General features: G+C 41.4%; 1 protein-coding gene across 1 annotated transcript in view; it reads left to right on the top strand.

The window, feature by feature from the left end:
- The window catches only part of mllt1a (MLLT1 super elongation complex subunit a), an 89228-nt gene that overhangs the window by 34151 nt on the left and 39253 nt on the right, over positions 1–15824 (top strand). The gene's annotated exons all lie outside the window — the stretch shown is intronic.

Genomic DNA, 15824 nt, shown 5'->3' with positions numbered 1-15824 from the left:
TACTCATGCATGCATTACTGTTCACCACCCTGCTTAGAACAGACGTGAAGTTCTTGTGTTCAAGGCCATTAAATTTGAAAGGGTTGAAATTCCTCTTTTCGATCAATTTAACCAAAAAAAAACCTCTTTGTCCATATAAGTCTCTTTTCTTTCTGTCTGGGTTTCTGTATGTCTCCTCTTCCCCGCTCCGAGCTCTCATCAAGTCCTGTGCTCGCTGACCTACATTGGCTTCCAGTTCACCAAGGTCTCAATTTAAAAAATACTCATCCTTGTGTTCAAATCCTTCCATGGCCTCACCCCTCCCCATCTCTGTAACCTCTTCCAGCTCTGCGACCCTCCAAAAACTCTGTATGTTCCTTCAATTCTGACCTTTTGTGCAACCCCCACTTCCTTTGCCCTACCATTGGCAGCCATGCCTTCAGCTGTCTAGACCCTAAGATCTTGGAATTCCTTCCCTGACCTTTTCTGCCTCTTCCCCCGCCCCCCCCCCGCCCCCGCTTTTATGACCCTTAAAATCTACTTCTTTGACCAAGCTTAGTCAGTTATCCCAATGCCTCTTCATTATTCTGATGTCAGTTTGTGTCTAATTATGCTCCTGTGAAACCCCTTGGGATGTTTCACTGTTAAAGGTGCTATATAAATGCAAGTTGTTAATTTGTCTGTTTTCCTCTCTCTACTCTTGACCTCCTGTCTCCTTATTTTTTGTCCCCATAATGATTTTCTCTATTAGCTGCAGTGTTTTTCTTAGTCCGTTTACTTTGTTCTTTCTGTCCTCCTCTTGCAGCCTTTCTCTGCTTCTGTTCCCACTGTGGTTTTATCTGATTTTATCTTTCCCTGTCCTACTACATACCAGTTATCCTTCAATATCTGTCTGTCTCCCTCCGTTTCCTTGCTGTGCCCTCTTTTGTGTGTCTTCACTATCTGCTGTTCTCTATTTGCCTCTGTTCCCACCTGCTACATCTGATATTTTGTCTTTTCTGAGGCTGTCTGTTTCTTTCTGTTTCCGGTATACGCTGTTATCTTCCATGCCATGCTCTGCTCCCTCCTCTCTGTTGCACCCAACCCCCTGCCATGTACTTCTGTATATGGGTGCTGCCCTTGCATGCTGATTCTCTGTCACATTGTCTCCCATCCACCATCCCATGTTGCGCATATGTGCCTTTTGCTAAACAGAAATCCAGAGCTAGATCCAACCAATCAACCCACCTTAGTCCAAGTCCATGCATGATAGATAATCATGGACATTTCTTCCACACCACCTGCTGTCTACTTTAGAGAATGCTAATTTTGTTCCTTAACTTACCCTTGGGGGGGCGGCGGCGGGGGGGTGGGGTGGGGTGGAAAATCTGAATGTTGTTACCTATCTCTGTAACTGTCATTTCAGTTTCTGATCCAGCTTCCTTTAAAGATGCCAATTGAGCCTGAACCAACTACCTTCTCTGGGAACTTGTTCTACATGACCGCTATTTCCGGGGATAGGTTTTCTTTTTAATCTCTAACCTTCTTCGAGGCTTGTGAAATTAGTAGTTGTGTCCTTCTGTCCTGTGTTCATTGTTCAAGATGAATAACTTGTACACTTCAGCTTCATCTCTATATTTTATTATTTTGAGGTCCTATAGCGTCTTCCCTTAGTCTTTCTTTCAGAAAAAGTTACTACTTATTTGCTGAAAACTTTCTTCCTATCTTAGTCCTCTAAGGTTCTGATGTCTCTGAATTCTTTCTAATGCATCAATTTCTTTTGGGGTGGCGTGACCAAAATTGCAAATCATACTGCAGAATGGGTCTTACCATTGATCTGCACAATTTCAGTACTACCTTTGGCCGCCTTATTTTTATCCCTTTGTATTTCTATCTTTTCTCCCTCTTTCCGCCCCCCCCACTGCTGTTAGAAGGTATTGTGGCAATTGCAGCTGCCCAATAGTTACCCCCTTGCCCCTCTACTTAGCTGCTTTGACTTTGCATGGCCTGACCAAGAGCTCCTATGGCTAGATTATCTCACTCCCCACACTAAATGAATTTGCTGTCTCTATCATTCTCCAAATGCTGTCTTATAACTTTTCAACTTTTTGTGAACGAAACTGAATTATCCACTCTAACTTCCCCAGAAAAGAGTCACAAGGCTTCCCCACCACTGCCCAATAGTGGGCTAAATTTTGACTTGCATGATTTATCAATTTATAGCAACTTCACCTGAACTGTTAGCAGTGTCACTGCTTTTGGTGATCAGGCTTACACTTGTGCCAGATCCTTGACTGTCCTGAATGACTGACTGAAGAAACTGTTCAAGCAGCATGCTATAGACAGTGCTAAGCAATTCCACAAACAATGGATCAGGTCAAAGCCCTGCAGTCCTGCCACATCCAGTCGTGAATAGCGATGGACAATTAAACAACTAACAGGAGGAGTAGACTCCATTAACATCTCCATAGAGTCATTACAGCATAGAAAGAGGCCATTCAGCCCATCGAGTCCATGCCGGCTCTCCACGGCACTATGCAGTCAGCGCCACTCCACGTTTCAATCCCCATAGCACTACAAGTCATCCAACTTCCTCTTGAAGTCATTGATCCATCTTCAGTGATGGTGGAGCTCAGCATATGAGTGCAAAAGACAAGGCTAAAGTGTCTGCAACCACCTTCAGTCAGGAGTGCCAAATGCATGATCCATCTCAGCTCAGGTCCACACAATCATAGATGATAGTCTTCAGTCAATTCAGTTTACTTCAAATGATATGAAAAAGCAGGTAAGCGCACTAGATACAGCAAAAGCTGTGGCCCGGCAACATACCAGCTGTAGTGCAGCATCAAGGAACCCTAGTAAAATTGAAGTCAGTGGCAATCGGGGAACTCTCCACTGGATTCAGTCATACCTAGCACAAAGGAAATTGGTTCAGGTTATTGGAGGTCAATCTCTACCCCAGGCCATTGCAGAAGGAGTTTCTCAGGGCAGTGTCCTAGGCCCAACCATCTTCACCTGCTTCATCAGTGACCTTCCCTCCATCATAATATCAGAAGTGAGGATGTTTGCTGATTGAAACTGAACACAATGCATTCATAACTTCTTAGATAATGAAGCAGTCCGTGCCCACATGCAGCAAAACCTGGATAATGTTCAGGCTCGGGCTGATAAGTAGCAAGTAACATTTGCGCCACACAAGTGTCCGACTGGAATCATCTTTAACAAGAGAGAGTCTAACTATCTCCCCTTGATATTCACCAGCATTACCATCGCTGAATCTCCCACCATTAACATCTTGGTGGGGCTTGACCATTGAGCAGAAATGTAACTGGAGTAGCCACATAAATACTGTGGCTACAAGAGCAGGTCAGAGACTGGGAATTCTGCAGAAAGTAACTTGCCTTCTGATTCCCCAAAGCCTTTCCACCATCTACAAGGTACAAGTTAAGAATATGATGGAATGCTCTCCACTTGTCTGGATGGGTGCAACTCCAACAACATTTAGGAAGCTTGATGCATCATCCAGGACAAAGCACCAGTTTGATCGGCACCCCATCTACCACCCTAAACATTCACTCCTTTCACCACTGGTGCACAGTGGCAGCAGTGTGTCCCATCTACAAGATGCAGTTTAGCATCTTGCCCAGACTTGAAACCTCTGATCTCTCCCACCTAGAAAAATCAGGGCAGCAGGTGCATTGGAACACCACCACGTGCTAGTTCTCCTCCAAGTCATATGCTCATCCTGACTTGGAACTATATCACTATTCCTTCACTGTCGCTGGGTCAAAATCCCAGAATTCCCTACCCAAAGGCTCTATGGGTCTACCTACACCACACGGACTGCAGCGATTCAAGAAAGCGGCTCACCACTGCCTTCTCAGGAGAAAGTAGGGATGGGCAATAAATGCTAGCCTTGTCAGTGATGCTCACATCCCATGAACGAATTATGAAAAACATACATAAAACCAGTTAGCTCAATATTTCCGCTAATCTCCTTGATCTTTTCCTTACTTTACATAGTAACTTGTAATATATCTGTTTCCTCACCTCTGGGGTTCTTCTGACTAGCTTCTCGCATCATAACCTTACAGAATATCTTGCAATAAATCATACACTGCAACTACTCCCGTTCTGTTTGGCACAAATCATCCAATGGGGATGGCCTTTTAGAATTATTTGCTATTCTCCTCCAGTCCAAATGGGCATCTAACTGATCTGAGTCTCCCTTACTATTTGTTTTGTTGGCAAGACAGATTTTAAACCTTACTCTGACCGTACATTATATCTGGTGCTGTATCTTGCTTCAGTCATGCCTGCTGACTCAAAGACTTTATTGCATCTGGCAGTTATCACCTCGTGCATTTTCAGCCAAATTTACCTCTGCTTGTATCCTTGAAGGGCAGAATTGCAGCTTTATTGAAAGAAGCAGTTACTTTCCCACAGCTGGTGCTCCGTCCCCATTGCTAAAATTGTTTTTCAAAACTGCTGTGAACTCTTTTTTTTTCTAGCCCATTTAATAAATTAATTTATTACTGCTCCTAAAGATACAACTGGCCTTTTGGCTCTTTTTTTCTCTGCCAACTTGAATCTTGATAGCCTTGGTAAAGGACCACACTTTCATTACTTCATCCTTTTCTATTACTATGTTCTACTACCTCTGTTCCTTGGGCTTCAAGAAGATCGCTGGTCCTGAGGATATCTTTCCTATTATTCTCTGTGTGGTTTTGAATCTCTGACCTGTGCCATATTTTCACTTTCATTCCTCATCCACCATCTTCTCTTTGGAAATTTACTTGTATTAAACTTATTTCTTAAAAACAAATCCTCTTTTTAAATATGCTTTATACACTAAAAGTACAATATAATTTGACTGATCCTGAGGAAACAATGTGCCTGGCATACACAAATGTTGTCATAATATTGCAGATGAACAGTGCTGTATGTTGTCTCCCATTCCTACATGGTATAAACCCTCATGATATTTAACATGGCTCAGGTTCTTTTTTTCTCCAGTTAATAATTTGTGTTCTCTGTTCCTTGAATTGCTTTGCTTCTATTAGTGAAGAATTGGGACTAGCTTCTGTTTTCTCCTCCTGGAGCAGGTTAGACTAGATGGGTCCTGTGGTCCGAAAGTGCATTCTGTTGCCAGCGGGCAGATTTGTTTTGCTTTTTCAGGACTTTCCCAGAAATTGAGGAATCAGCACAAACCAACGACAAACCCATAATGAACGTCAACAAAGCACTATTTTCCTTAGGATGTACACAAAAATAAAAGATTAATATGTTTGCCTGTTTTACAGGCTCCATGTCTAGTCGTACTCTGTTAAAGTCATAAGCTGGCAACAGGCATCCAATTACCTGTTTTCTAGGTGCTCATTGCAAAGAGAATCATAGAGGAATCAAACAGCATTAAAGAAGATGAATTTACATAGAGTGTGCATGTTTACTGGACTGTTGTTTTTCTTTACTCAATCACTGACACAGTTGTTGACCATATGTTGCTTCTATCAGAAAGAAAATGTCTTATTTGGGATAGTAGGTTGACTTCAACATTTGACAAAGCTCTTTAAACATTATGCAGAATGAGCAGCCCACTCATAATTGCAGATCGTGCCTAAAATTCAATATTAACTTTGGATTCACAAAATGTACCTGTAAAGAGCACCCTGAATCACAGCCCATTTGTTATTCTCAGCTGGATATAGCTGAGCAATTGATTTTAAAGCCACACAGGAATTGATTAGCGCTGAGGATTTTCTGGCATTGCTCATTGCAAAAGACCTTGCTTGGCACTGACTGCTTTGGTGCTGGGGTTGTTGTGCTAAAAGCACCTCATCCCTTCCAAAAACAAAACCTCTCTGGGAGTTGAGGGACTCTCCAAGCAGGGGATTCTGGCACACCTAGAAAAGTGTCACCAAGCCTTCCCTATCACCACTCAACCTTTGCTTTGCATGTCCCTAGAGATTGCTGAAATACATGTGAAACCAAACTGAATTGGCCTAAGAAGAGGATGATAGGTCTGCCAAAGTTGCAAGGGATAATATCTCCAAAGGTGTCTGTCTTGAAACTCCAATCCTATGACAAATTGCACCAAAATGGCCACCACTGATGCCATATTCTTTGGCATTGCTCTCTCAGCAGAATCTATAGAGTTCTCTTATGGGCAAGGAGCAGGGGAGTGGGATGAATTGGATAGATTTTCGAAAGAGCTGGCACAAGCATGGTGGGCTGAATGGTCTCCTTTGGCACTGTATCATTCTGAGATTCTATGAAATCCATTTTCATTCTCCATTCAATAAAAGCTATGCTTTGTTCTACAAGGGGCAGTTCAAAGAATGGATTCACAATCATTTGAGATCATCTTTTCCGTCAACACCCCGTGCAATCCATCAGCCTGCAGGTGATTCAGAACAGGATCTGTAATAGGAGAGACGGAGGTGGATTGCTAGACTAATTTTCTACATTTGCAGATGCATGCATCATTCCCTCAGTGTTCACTGAGGAGTCATTAGCTGTTCCTCCATAGCCATCTCTCTTTCTCAGAAATGAGAGCTGATGTAGATAAGTTAACAAAATCTGTCCTTAAAACAGACAGCTTGCTTAATTCACCAGTATTCAGCAGTGTTATGCATCGTACACTATCTTATTTCAGTGGAGATTCTCACGTTTTTCCCCACATGGGGAACTCCCTTTGCAAGATGTTAATTCTGAACCTCCCAACTACAACTCCAAATGTTTGAGTACACTCAGAAATGATCTCGCGCGCATTTACACAAGAACATAAGAATGAAAGAAATAGGAACAGGAGTAGGCCATTTGGCCCCTTGAACTTGCTCTGTCATTCAATAATTGTTCTGCAAGTTCTCCCTGTGACTGCGTGGGTTTCCGCTCCGGTTTCCTCCCACAGCCAAAGACTTGCAGGTTGATGGGTAAATTGGACATTGTAAATTGCCCCTGATGTAGGTAGGTGGTACGGGATATGGGATTAATGTAGGATTAGTATAAATGGGTGGTTGATGGTCGGCACAGACTCAGTGGGCCGAAGGGCCTGTTGCAGTGCTGTATCACTCTATGGCTGACCTGATTGTGGCCTTAACTCCACTCCTGCTCCCCCACAACCTGAGACTCCCTTGTTAATCAAAAATCTGTCTAACAATCGTGAATATATTCAGTGACCCAGCCTCCACTGCTCACTGGGGAAGAGGATTCCAAACACTAACCACCATCTGAGAGAAGAAATTCCTCCTCATCTCAGTCTTAAAAGGGAGACCCTTTATTTTGAAACAGCGTGCCGAGTTCTAGATTTCCCCATGAGAGGAACCATCATCTCAGCATCTACCCTGTCAAGCCCCCTCAAAATCTTGTATGTTTCAATAAGATCAGCTCTCAATCTTCTAAACTCCAATGAATGTAGGCCCAACCTGCTCAACCTTTCCTCATAAGACAAACCCCTCATCCCAGGAATCAGCCCAGTAAACCTCCAAACTGCTTTCAATGCAAGTATATGCCTCCTTAAATAAGGTGACCAAAACTGTATGCAGTAATCTAGGTACAGTCTCATTAGTGCCCTATAGTTGTAGCAAGACTTACCTACTTTTATGTTCCACCTCCCTTACAATAAAGGCCAACATTCCACTTGCCTTCCTAATTACTTGCTGTACCTGCATGCTGACTGTGATTCATGCACAAGGACACCCAGGTTCCTCTGTCCCACAGCATTCTGCAGTGTCTCTCCATTTCAATAATATTCTGATCTTCTGTTCTTCCTGTCAAAATGGACAACCTCACATTTTCCCACATTATACTCCATTTGCCAATTTATTGCCCACTCACTCAACCTATCTATTTCCCTTTGCAGACTCTTTGTTTCTTCCTCACAACTTACTTTCCAACCCATCTTCGTATTGTCAGCAAATTTGGCTGCAATGCAGTCGGTCCCTTCATCAAAGTCATTAATATAGCTCGTAAATAGTTGAGGCTCCAGCACTGATTCCTGTGGTACTCCTCTTGTTACAGTTTGTCATCCTGCAAACAACCCAATAATCCTGATTCTCTGTTTCCTGTTGATTAGCCCCATCCACTATCCATGCTAATATATTTCCCCCAACACTATGAGCTCGTCTTGCATAGTAACCTTTTATGTGGCACCTTATTGAATACCTTTTGGAAATCCAAATACACTACATTTACTGGTTCCCCTTTATCCACCCTGCTTGTTACATCCTCAAAGAATTTTAATAAATTTGTTAAACACTATTTCCCTTTCACAGAACCATGTTGACTCTGCCTGATTATATTGTGATTTTCTAAATGTCCTGCTACTACCTCTTTAATAATGGATTCTAGCATTTTCCCAACGACAGACGTTAGGCTAACTGGCCTATAGTTTCCTTTTTTCTGCCTCCCTCCTTTCTTGAACAGGGATGTTACATTGTGGCTTTTCAGTCCACTGAGACCTCTCCAGAAGATTACAACCATGCATCCACTATCTCTGCAGCCGCTTCCTTTCAGACCCTCAGATGCAGGCTATCAGGCCCAGGGGACCTGTCAGCCTTTAGTCCCATTAGTATTCCCATTACTTTTCTCTAGTGATAGTGATTGTTTTAAGTTCATCCCTCCCTTTTGCCTCCTAATTTTCTACTCTTCTTGGGATGCATTTTGTGTCTTCTACTGTGAAGACGGATACAAAATACTTGTTCAAAGCCTCTGCCATTTCATGGTTTCCCACTATTAATTCCCCAGTCTTGCCCGCTAAAGGACCAATGTTCACTTTAACTACACTTTTCCTTTTTATGTATTTGTAGAAGCTTTTACAAGTTTTAAAATTTTTGTTAGTTTTTTCCTCATACTCTGATTTCTCCCTTTTTTTTTAGTCATCCTTTGCTGATTTCTAAAATTTTCCCAATCTTCTGGCCCACCACTAATCTTTGCAGCATTGTACACCTTTTCTTTCAATTTGATACCACCCATAACTTCCTTAGTTAGCCATGATGGTTCTAGGTACACTAGAACATAACTAAACCTATTGGGTAGGGTTTGTGAAACGGAGGGCCAGTTGTTACAATGGGCTGCAGTTTTGTTTGCTATCTCTGGATGCATTGAAGAAGTGAGGGTTGAGATTGCTCATTTTGGGCATTCTGCTTTATAAAACGGAATAGCCACATCTAGCATTACTCACATTGGATTTATGCCACCAATCACTGTAGCTACCTTTACATGAGAAGATTAATTTCAAAAGCTCAATCATTGTTCCCAGTAAGACACAAAACCCCAAGACCTATCTGATGGCTCAGACAAACATAGAAGATTTCATGACATTAGGCAAAGTAGGGAGATCTACTGGATCCTGGCAAACATTCATCTCAAACAGTAGTAAAGACAGATTAGTTGCTCAATTGTCTCATTTACTGACTGTTTTGGAACATTTCTGTGTAAAACATGGCTGATTGACATACATTACAACAGAGTTAATGCACTCTATTTGAAATGCTTTGGGATGTAATCAGATTCTATATAAATGCAAGTTCTTTCTTAAGTTGAGAATTTGTTAGAAGCTTTACACAAGCATCAACAAAATTCACAAACTGTGACAGGAATGGTAATAAGATCTACTTAACAAATTACAACAGAGCATAATACAATAATAATAACAGTTTTTTCCTGTCACTTTCCAGAGTTGTCAAGCCCCATGTCCAAGAATGGCTCATTAACCTAGTGTGTAATCCATACCTCAGTGTCTTCTCAGATGTAGTCATAAGAGTGTCACCCAATGACTCATTGATCTCCTCCACCCTAACCTCAACTTACATGTGTGAGGTTGCCTACAGCAGTTTGAGGCACAATGTTGACAAGTGACTACAGCTGCATGGATGTTAGTCGTCTTTGTTTTACAGGCATGCTTCATATGGTAAAATAAGATATCTATAAACTTTCCCATAGTGGAAGTAATATCTGTCAAGATTGACAAATTTCTGTCTGTCACAGCCTCAAATCTGCTCCAAGCGAGAGATGAGGTTTCCACTCCAGATAGTAGTCCTTACAATAAAAAAAATGGGAGAAAGGCGATACAACTAAATTGTATGTGAAACTAGTTCCACAAGCAGGAAAAGTGCAAGATGGTCATAACCACAGGTTATTCAAGCATTATGCTTAGAAAACCAAGTATCATTCATAGAACTAAAAGGATATCAACTTCCATATATAGTCTGGTACATAAATAAATGGGAGTGTTGTTTAAAAACATCTCAGCTTTGTCTTTGAAAACTGAATTCATCAGTGCAAGGTACTAACATTTGGCCTTATTAGCTCCCAGGGTTTTTACAAAATCCTTGTCCATGATCACAATACATCTCAGCATGCAGTGTTATCTGGGTGATTGGTTCAACATAATCCCTTTGCTGGAATCTGCAGACACAGCTGTACATCAGCTTCTCAGTACAGTACAGGAGTTTGGTGTCTTTAGAAGTATTATCCCAAACTACCCTGTGAAGTCTTCCTGCCACTAGACATCATGCTCAAAGATCTCCAGTTGACATGGATAGTAGTGAAAAGCTATGTACAAATAATTTATATGATGGCAGTAGGCACCTACGTGTCTCTCTATGCTTGCCTGTTTGAGTGTACCCTCATTTCAATCAATAAATATGAACTGTTGTTGGCGTTGGATTTCAATGGTAGCTCTAGGAGAACAATGTTATTTGAACCCTACCTAATTCTAGCTCTTGCCACAGCTGACACTGAGAACCAACATGTCCTTGGCAGGACAGGGTGCTTGTCTGCAAGGCTCTGTTTTCGGGATAAATGGATGATGGAATTTATCTGGAATTGGGAGTAATTGGCTGTGGACCATTTCCAAGCCTGAGCACAGGACCATCAGAATACATATAGACAAAGAATGCTTCAGTAATCTGGTACATCAAATGAGAATAATTTTTGGTTTCTTTGTCAAGATATGGTTTAACTAATCCACTGACATCAATATTACAAGATAATATTCTTCACCTAATATTTTTATGCTGACAACCAATTTAAGATTGTCAGTAGGGCTCACAGTATGGTGTATTTGCGTGTACTGGAAGCGACAGAGCCCTGTTATTTGCAGACAGAAAGAACATGTACACACATTGCGCCTGTTTCAGCTGAACAAAATAGGTGACAGCCAATCACTGGTTCATTGGTCAAGGCATTGCCCTGAGGAATCAAGAGTCAAGCTGCCTGGTTTAAATTTCAAACAAAGCTTGGCAGTTAACTGTCAGTCAACATAAACTGGTGCATTCTCCATGACAACACCTCTACCAATCAGAGTTCACTTGCCAACCAATCAGCACTCTCTTTTCATGCAGCATAAGATGTTGTTTTCCCTTACATAGGAACATAGAAAATAGGAGCAGGAGTAGGCCATTCGGCCCTTAGAGCCTGCTCCGCCATTCATTATGATAGTGGCTGATCATCCAACTCAGTGACCTGTTCCTGCTTTCTCCCCATACCCTTTGATCCCTTTAGACCCAAGAGTTATATCTAACTCCTTCTTGAAAACATAAAATGTTTTGGCCTCAACTGCTTTCTGTGATAGCGAATTCCACAGGCTCACCGGGTGAAGAAATTTCTCCTCATCTCAGTCCTGAAAGGTTTACCCCGTATCCTTAGACGATGACCCCTGGGTCTAGACGCCCCCACCATCGGGAACATCCTTCCTGCATCTACCCTGTCAAGTCCTGTTAGAATTTTATAGGTCTCTATGAGATCCCCCGTCACTCTTCTGAACTCCAGCGAATATAATCCTAACCGACTCAATCTCTCCTCATACGTCAGTCCCACCATCCCAGGAATCAGTCTGGTAAACCTTTGCTGCACTCCTGCTATAGCAAGAACATCCTTCCTCAGATGAGGAGACCAAAACTGCACACAATATTTGAGGTGTGGCCTCACCAAGGCCCTTATAATTGCAGCAAGACATCCCTGCTTCTGTACTCGAATCCTCTCACTATGAAGGCCAACATACCATTTGCCTTTTTTAACCGCCTGTTGGACCAGCATGCTTCCCTTCAGCGACTGGTGTACGAGAACACCCAGGTCTCGCTGCATATTCCCCTCTCTGTTTATAGCCGTTTAGATAATCTGCCTTCCTGTTTTTGCTACCAAAGTTGATAACCTTACATTGGTTATTCTTGCGTATTGTCCTGATGAGTGCAAGACGAAAAGCTTCGACAACATATCTCTATTTTCAGCAATTCTCAAGTTCTGTGCTACCAAACGACAACAACTTGTATTTATATAGTACCTTTAACATAATAAAACATCCCAAGGTGCATCACGTGGGCATTATTAAAAATAAAATGACACCGAGCAACACAAGGAGGTATTAGGGCAGATGACCAACAGCTTGGTCAAAGAGGTAGGTTTTAAGGAGTGTCTTAAAGGGGGAAAGCAAGGTCGAGAGGCTGAGGGCTTTGGTTGGGAATTCCAGAGCTTAGGGCCCAGGCAACTGAAGGCATGGCCACCAACGGTGGAGCAATTAAAATTGGGATGCTCGAGGCCAGAATTAGAGGAGTGCAGATATCTCGGAGGGTTGTGGGGCTGGGGAGATTACAAGATATGAAGGAATGAGGCCATGTAGTGATTTGAAAATGAGGATGACAAAACAAGGAACACAAAAAAAAACTCTCTGTCCTGAGCAGTTCATATTCTTGAATATGAAGGTTCCTGAAAGCATTTTTTCAGTTACCTTACAAAATATAGAAGATGTGTACAAGAAGCAAAAGCTGACCTGGTCATCACGTTTGGCCTCAGCCTATTGTCTTTGGACATCCAGGCAATGTACAAGGCCCAGAACTACTGCTTTGCGGAGGAGTTCAGCAACAATTATTGCATCAATCTGGAGATGTTCAGATTGATGGTCTGGCTATTTAAAGGTGATAGACTGTGCTCCAACAGCTTACACTGTTGCCATGTGATGTGTTGATCAGTTCTCATAGCGCATCTACCAAATAGGGCATAACCCAAAAGGGAACAAAGTTCTACCTGGTGATAGTCTTCACAATCTGGAATAACTATAATTTGTTCAAAGTCACTTCAAATTGAGTTCTTATTGAGACTATTTCAGTCTAGTTATGTTAAGCTTATTAGGGGAGTGTTGCTTGATATGCTCCTCTATGCAAGTTTATTTGGAAATTTCACAAGTTCTCATTTGGAACTTGAATTTACGTCTTCACAAATTCTACCATTTGAATCTCTTGCATCATGTGTTGTCAAGAGTTTTGAGAGGAAATATGTTATTTTGGCTTTCAGAATTACTGAACTCACTTCCTTATTGCAGATCACCTATATTTCGTTTGGCTCTCTGACTAAGATTGAGTCTTACAACTCAGTCAGAGTTGCACCCTGTATTCATTTGGGCGAAGAGATTGTTGTCCTGTTTTATCCACCACCACATCAGTTGAATGTGGATTGTCTTTTCCACTGTATCGTTGTTCATAGACCCCAAGTTGCTATTTCTTCTGTGCAAAGCAATTTCAGAACCCTTGGTTATGTTTCTTGTCATGTAAAGATACAAGGCAATTCTGTTACCAAGCAACAGATACTTAATTGTATGGTTGAGTGCATACAGTTTGCAGGGAGGGAGCCCAAAGGGGAGATGAAAAATTATTCAAGCCATTCCATGGCTATGTTCTGTGCATGTCTTGATCGGTTCTGTAAAGCAGCTACATTGAGTGTTCCTCAAACACGTACTAATCATTACCATTTAGCTTTAAATGCAGCATACAATATATTAATAGTTTCTCCCTCCCAAATTGTGCAACTTTGGTATGCTCCTGTGGCGTATGCAAGATGCTTAGTGAAGGAGAGGATTTACGTATTTTGTAGGATTGTTATCATTGTATAATCTGCAACCTCCACACATCATGATCCAACGGCAACTTCAGGGTTATAGGTTTTGGGATTAGGGATTTGTAGGTAGCTTCAGATGTTAAAGGATTGTTGTCTTGCTGTAGGTCCTGAACCTTCATCTAAAGTGAGATTAGGAGACCATGTGCAGAACCATCTATCTGCATCACCATGGCAGTCTTTTAATATGTATGCTAGGCATATTTATGTGCAGTATTACCCCAGACCCAGTCAACCTAATCTTTACTCATGTGGTATTTGGAGGATGTAGACCATTTGAACAATTGAGAAGACTTTGCAAGGTAGGTAATCCATTTTTAACTTTGAGCTTATTGCCATTAAATCTGCACTTACCAAAGTTATGGGAACTCCTATTAACTTTCAAATAATCCTCAGCTTGAACAATCTATTACATGCATCTGAAACTCTGCTCTTGAACACTCATTTGTCATCTGGGGCATCTCCAAAGTCGTATTTACTGTCTAGTAAGTAACATGTCGTTCAAACTGTGTTACCCATCACATGCTCTCCCACTGAAGCAATGCCTTTCATGGCTCAGTTTTTTCCAGTAAATTTGTGGTCCTCAGGTCTCTCTATAACTCTGCTCCATTTCCAGATTAAGTGACTTCCTTCACTTGCATCCACCTAGATAGTTTGTCTTCCATTCCACAAGCCTTGACCTTTTTAACAGTCTCTTATGAGGACGCTTGTCAAATGCCTTCCAGAAATCCGAGTAAACTGTATCTACTAGACTATCCTCATCTACTCGCCTAATTACCTCCTCAAATAATTCCAATAGGTTTGTTATTCATGACCTATTAGTTCTCAAAAGCATGTGGAATGCTCCTTATGATAGCAATGTTCTTTAGATCATCACTGACAGTCTTTCTTATATTGCCTTCATGTATTTTTTACCTCTATAGGCATTAGGCTCACCAGACCTGCTTCGTGCATTTGAAAATTGAAATGATGTTTGTTATCATCCAGTTCTTGATTACTCTTCCAATGTCTGTGAACTCCTGAAATTATCAATGCATCACTAATTCTCTCTCACTTTCTTGAGGGTTCCAGGATCTATTCCATCATGTCTAGAGGTTTAGTTCTCCTAGCTTTTGGATAACAGTGACCCAATTCAAATTCTTTACTAACTTCTGCATGTATTACAGATCTTTCTTCCTATTTATTGTATCTAGGATTTGTCTGCAGTCTTCTTGTGAACACATGATAGGAGTCTGTATAAACATCTGCCATATCATTTGTGGTAGCTCTACGAAATCTGTCACTTAATCTTTGAGCTGCGTTAGAATCATGGAATTAAGTTGAAAAGTGCAACATTTATATCGGCGGTGGTTCTGATCAAAACCATTTTGCAGCTCAATTTTGACTCAAGTCAACTGTTTATCCCTTGCTTTCTCTCTCCTACAGACCTACCCTCACCATTCCTGCTGTAGATAACATTGGCAAAGGTATTTAGTGATTCCATAAACAGAAACATATCTGCAGATATAATGTTAACACATCAATGTTTTGTTGCAATGACACTGATTGTTAACTCTTCATGTCAGTTGTACAGATGCCTGTCTAAACAACTCTGTCACTTGCATGCATTTAAAGATCTTTTATAATTAAGGCAGCAACATCCTACCTGGATAAGTACAAAGGGTTTAATTTAGTTGGTATTTTTAGCACATTGATTAAAGTGTTTGAGACTGTGTTAAAATGGAAAAGTCAAGACTGGATGCATAAACTAGTGTACTAAAAACAGTACATGCAGAAAAATTAAACCTTTAGCTACACAGCCATTTGATGCCTTCACTGTGTCAGAAAAAGCATAGGTCTCTTTGAAAATGCTAGTTTTGCTTCTTGGGGTAACATTTTATTTTTAATGCCTTTCATGCTGGTTGTACCCCAGCCAACTTGGCATGTAGGAGGAGGCAAACTTCAGTACAATAACAAGGGTAGCAGTACTGACTGATGGA

Source organism: Heterodontus francisci, chromosome 36 (assembly GCF_036365525.1).
Source record: "Heterodontus francisci isolate sHetFra1 chromosome 36, sHetFra1.hap1, whole genome shotgun sequence".
Taxonomy (NCBI): domain Eukaryota; kingdom Metazoa; phylum Chordata; class Chondrichthyes; order Heterodontiformes; family Heterodontidae; genus Heterodontus; species Heterodontus francisci.
Note: the sequence above shows the minus strand (reverse complement) of the source record. Positions and strands in the feature narration are given on the sequence as shown.